Raw genomic sequence first — 6013 nt, 5'->3', positions numbered from 1 at the left:
CAAAGCCACCAAATAGCACACTTCACACTGTTAGGTTGGCTATCACAATTTTTTTTAAAAAAGATTACAAGTGTTAGCAAGGATATGGAGAAAGGAAACCTTTGTACACTGTCGGCACCTCTAATGGTTATGCACTGCAAAAAACAGCAGGGACTGTCCTCAAAACCTTAGAGAGAGAATGACCATATGATCAAGCAGTCCCACTTCTGAGTATGCAACCAAAAGAACGGAAGTCAAGATCTTGAAGAAATATCTGCACTTGCATATTCTTTGCAGCATTTTTCACAACAGCCAAAATAGGGAAATAACCAAAGCACCCACTGACGGATGAATGAATTTAAAAATGTGGTTTATATGTACAATGGAATATTATTCAGCATTAATAAAAAAAATTAAATGCTACCATATGTGACAATGTAAGGGAAACTTGAGGATACCGTTCCAAGTGAAATAAGCCAGACGCAGAAAGACAAATACCGCGTGATTCTACTTAGATACCTGAGGTATTTAAAGAGTCAAATTCACAGAGAATAGAACGATGGTTGCGAGAGGCTGAGGGGAAAGGGAAATGACAATTGCATAAAATAAGTTCTAGAGATTTGTTCTAAAACATAGTGTCAAAAGTTAACAATACTGCATTGCAAACTTAAAAGTTTGAGTGTAGATCTCCTGTTAAGTGTTTTTCCTAAATAAAAATTAAATTAAAAAGAAACATAGTATTCTTAGTGTAAATTAAAAAATCCAAATCTTTTATCAAACTAAGCCTGCAGGGACCGTATGATCTAGAAATTACATTCTTGGGCATTTATCCCAATCCCAAATATATTTTAAAAACTATGTGTGTACACACGCACAAACAAGAATGTTGACAATATCTTTATTTGTAATAGCCTGAACCATGGACTACTACTCGGCTATTAAAAGGAACACGCAATAACTTGATAATCCTTCCTGGGAATTATGCGGAATTAAAAAAAAAAAAAAAAAAGAAAAAATCTTAGAAGGCTTCATGTCATCTGATTCCACTTATATAACATTTCGAAATGATATCATTTTAGAAACGAAGGACAGATTAGTGGATGGCAGGGTTTATTGTTGCACAGTGGACAGAAGGAAGGTAGTGGATTATTTAAGGACATACATGGGATTCGGTGGTATAGAAACTGTTCAGTATCTTTACTCTGGTAGTGGAAATACATACTTTAAGCAGGTGGTAAAACTACATACACTTAATACACTTATACATGTGCATACACACTGGTAAAACTGGGAAAATCTGATTAAAATCAGTGTATCATTATCCTGGTATGAGATTATACTATGGTTATAATCATATAGTGTTGTAGAACTAGGTATAGTGCTAGAATTATAAAGTATCATTATTCTGCCTGTGATATATTCTTTCAATGTTCATTTACTTTTAAGAGAGTGTCACACACAGAATATGAGTGGGGGAGGGACAGAGAGAGAGGGAGACACAGAATCCAAAGCAGGTGCTCCAGGCTCCGAGCTGTCAGCACAGAGCTGGACACAGGGCTTGAACTCACAGACTGTGAGATCATGATCTGAGCTGAAGTCAGATGCTTAACCAACTGAATCACCCAGGTGCCCCATCCTGCTTGTGATATTATACTCTAGTTACGAAGTGTTACAGAACCAGCTATAGTTACATAGTATCGTTATCCTGGTTGTGATATTATACCAGAGTTTTACAAATGCTATCATTGGGCAAACAGAATCTCTGTGTTACTTCTTACAATTGTACATCACAATACAATTACCTCAATAAAAATTTCTTTGAAAAGCTCTTTTTCTAAAAAACATTATAAAATGTATTAAACATATTTCAAACACATTCAAACATATGACACAGGTAAAGAAATCTTTAGCTCTTCATATGCTTAAGAGATAAACTGAAAACTCCCAAGTAATTGTGATGATACCTAAATCCCCAAATTAACTCAAGTGTGCTAGTCATTTTTCTTACTGTGTTGTAGAGTAGGTTTAAAGAGTTAGCCTCTGCCCAAGTAACAGAGCTTTAATATGAGGGATACAAAATTTCAAGAATAATATTTAAGATGAATGGCTCTGCAGCCATAGCACTAAGCATTTATTAGTGACATGGATGCTGTTACATTATTAGGTCTTTAAAATTTCCAATAAGCCCCTTTACAACAGAAAGAATCTCTCAAACTACATTATTTAACTTTCAACACCATAAAAGCTTAGCAGTTAGAAATAAATCTTCCAGTCAAAGCAAAAGAACATAGGGGAAGGGAAGGAAAAATAAAATAAGAGAAAAACAAAGAAGGAGGCAAACTTAAGAGACTCTTACTATAGAGAACAAAACTGAGGGTTGATGGAGGGAGGTGTGTGGGGGATGGGCTAAATGGGTGATGGGCATTAAGAAGGACACTCATTGGGATGAGCATTGGGTGTCATATATAAGTGATGAATCACTGAATTCTAATCCTGAAACCAATACCGTACTATATGTTAACTAACTTGAACTTAAATAAAATCTTGGAAGAAAAAAAATCTACTAAAAATCTGAGGATCTTGAAGGTTGGTGGATATCAGCTCTTATTTAAAACAAAACAAAACAAAAAAAACAAGGCATGTTATTCACCAAAAGATCTTTTAAAATATACAATAACTGCAGTTCCAAGCTTTTTAGTTCGTGGCATTATTGCAGGCCTTCATGACCACAGAAAATGGAACACAGAATGCCTTTTATAAAGTAGCCACTAAAGAATCACTAAATGTTCTCTTTTTCCCCTTAAACTCCAATCTGCCAATCAAGGAAGATGAAAACAGAAGTATACTATGTTGTCCCCACAGAGGAGGGGAGTAGTCTGTGTCAGGGAGTAACTTACATGTGCCTTGTTTATTTTATTCAAAAAAAATTTTAGTGTTTATTTTTGAGAAAAAGAGATAGAGCATGAGCAGGGGAGGCACAGAGAGGGAGATACAAAATCCAAAGGCGGCTCCAAGCTGTCAGTACAGAGCCCAATGTCAGGCTCGAACTCACTGCAGGGCTTGAACTCAAGAACAGTAAGATCATACCTGAGCCTAAGTCAGATGTTTAACCAACTGAGCTACCCAGGTGCCCCAAATGCAACTTTTTTTTTCTTAGATAGTTTATTGTCAAGTTGGTTTCCATATAACACCCAGTGCTCATCCCCAAGAGTGCCCTCTTCCATGTCCATCACTCCACTTCCCTTCTCCCCCACCCCCTCAGCCCTCAGTTCTCAGCATTCAAGAGTCTCATGGTTTGCCTCCCTCCCTCTCCCCAACTATTTTTCCCCTTCTTCTCCCCCACGGTCCTCCATTAAGTTCCTCCTGCAACTTGTTTTTAAAAGAGCAGTTCAGTTGAGAGCTGAAGAGCCTCAGTTACAAGTCCTTATGCTCTCACAAGGTTACTTGGCTAGTGAAGAAACTACAAACAAGACACATCAGGTTCAAAGGCAATGCCTTCTCAATAAAAATTTCCATTAAAAAACTCAGTCCTCTTGTTTAACAAGTCTGCTGACACATCTGCTGACCTAACTACAAGTCATATTTACCCCACTGCCCCTGCTCCTACCCCAAGTCTTCCCTTCAAACAAATGTGTCCCTTCATCACAGACAAGCTTTGAAAATTTTGTTTTTCTTGATAAAGATCAATTTATTCTGTCAAACTGTAAATCAACTTAAAACACAGCACCATCTCTTAACCTGGATCTCACATCCATGACTTATTTTTGCCTAATGAGATATTTAAATGCTGCATGGATTATGTAGATCATGGCCATTAATTTACCTGTCAAATATTCTAGCAGTTAGAATTCATCAGGAAGGAAAAAAAATTCCTAAACATTGATTTCAATTGTATTGCATATTTTGTGAGTTTAATAATCAAGCTCTATCCAGGTTGCTATAAACATTTCTTTCCAAATATAAACCCCAAAAAGAAAGATAATGATCAAAGGGGGTGAAAGGCAGGTTTTTCCCAAATGTTCATTGAACCCATCTCACAGTTACTAATGTGATACATATTTCCATATAATACCACTGTGAGTTAAAAGCTATCATAATATTAAATAACAATGGTCACTCTAGGTGTTTCTTCTGGCTTTCATGGTAAAGCAGTGTCCTTACTCATATTAAATCCCTCTTCCCTCATATGCAAGTCTCTGGAGAAGTGGACAGCCTTTGTTCTAGAATGATTCTGAAATGAAGTCATTAAAGTTAACCCACAAGCCTCAGAAGCTGTGATTCTAATGATTCAGAAAAGAAATCTGAGTAGGAGTAAATACAAGAGAAATCACAGACCTGAATTTTACAGTCTGCTAGCCTGATGGGCTTTTCCACAGGATGTGGAAACCGCAAACCAAAATATTTATTGAAGGGAAGGGCCACATTCAGCTGGAGAGACTCTAAAAAAATATCAGTTAATTGTGAAACAGTCTTCTCAGAGAAAGTGCCTCCATGCCTTCAGCCAACTCTATTACTAAAAGTGGTATTTAAAATACTTAAAGTAGGCTTGCATTCATGAGAAGGATGTCCTTGTAAATGACAAGGTGCACTCCTTCATATTCTGATTATAAATTCTGTTGTATGTGGTGGAACCTATAACTGGAGGAATAAGCAAAATAGATTTTTTCAATATTCTTCTACGTTCATTATAGAATGATATCTAGACTTTTACTTTTGAAAGGGTATTACATTGAGCCTTTTTCCAACCTGATAAAAAGGGAGAAATCATTTTATCCCTTTCTTCTACACAAAGAATTTATTATTTCCAATACTGCTATATTGGAAATCTGAGCCCAAATCTGAGCCCAAGTGACCTACACTGCAGTGCTGGGTTGTTCAACATTAGACATTTCTTGCTGCACATTGTTCATCTAAAAAAAAAGCAATAGTGTTTCCATCTTCTGCTGTGGTAATTGTGTGGATGACAGATGCTAGAGCTTATCTTGGCCTATGATGGGACTGGACAACTACCTCTGAAAATATAGCATCCTGTGATGTAAGCAGAGTTCATATAGTCCTTTTCATGGAAGGACCTGGGATTGGAATATTACTGAACACAGCACCTATGGAGTAACATTTTTTTTCCTTTTTATGGCTTTATAAAGTTACAAAATATAGGAGCTTCTGTCAACAGAAAATAAAGTTAGACAATGTCAGAAATCTTTCCCTGGAACAAAAGAACTCTCTGTCCAGTCTCTGTGAGGTCTGCTGGTGACTGCTCCGAGAATGCCAATAAGTCTGTTGATTTGCTTATTCAGTTTATTCTCAAGAAGATATACGACCAACACATATGCACCCTAAAATAACATCATTAATTGGAATTAATAGAACCCCTCTGACACAAACTAACAAGAACAAACCTTTGGGTCTATAGGCATCTGCTTATGCTGGGGAGTCTTAGGCTCTTATTAATGAATGGGATGTTTAGCTTTCAAACCCACCCTTAGAGGCATTAGGGAAGCAGCTTCCATTGGTAATTTTTACAAGCTCTGTTGCTATTTTCATCATTTTATTGTGTTAGATACACTATACCAAACAATGAAAAATTTGGGCTAGGGGTCTGGTGGTTCTCTGCAGATGTAAGCTCCTGAGGGCAGAAACCATGTGTTTTAACCACTACTACAGCCCCAGCATCTATATAGTGCCCCGTATCTAGGCAGCATGCAATCAGTATGAGTTGGATGTGAGTTTCTTTGGAGAGGTTTCATTTTGTTTATTTCATTTTGTTCCTTCATTTTCATTAGAAGTCCTATTTCAGACTCTGCCTGCTGGTGGCTCTCTTTTCATGGTCCATGATGACAAGGATCTTAAGATGACGAAAATGAAAGTGATTCTGTCAGGGTCACCAATTATATCTTAGCAGAAATGATGCCATTCGTTAGCCTCTCTCTTCATGAGTATTTGAGTGGCGACCTTCAGTATCTCTTTAGTTAGCACAGTATTTTCATAAATTCAAGCAACAAAAATCACTGTGGGCCAGGATAACCTCTTGGCT

General features: G+C 37.1%; 1 non-coding gene across 1 annotated transcript; it reads right to left on the bottom strand.

Annotated features, from left to right (window-relative positions):
* Positions 1-3340: 3340 nt before the first annotated feature.
* On the bottom strand, positions 3341-3476 carry LOC120226846. Its single transcript, XR_005527105.1, has one exon. It is a non-coding gene; the product is annotated as a small nucleolar RNA SNORA50 (small nucleolar RNA).
* Positions 3477-6013: the final 2537 nt, after the last annotated feature.

The sequence above is a fragment of the Hyaena hyaena genome, unplaced genomic scaffold (assembly GCF_003009895.1).
Source record: "Hyaena hyaena isolate Hyena2069 unplaced genomic scaffold, ASM300989v1 scaffold_1855, whole genome shotgun sequence".
Classification (NCBI taxonomy): Eukaryota; Metazoa; Chordata; class Mammalia; order Carnivora; family Hyaenidae; genus Hyaena; species Hyaena hyaena.
Note: the sequence above shows the minus strand (reverse complement) of the source record. Positions and strands in the feature narration are given on the sequence as shown.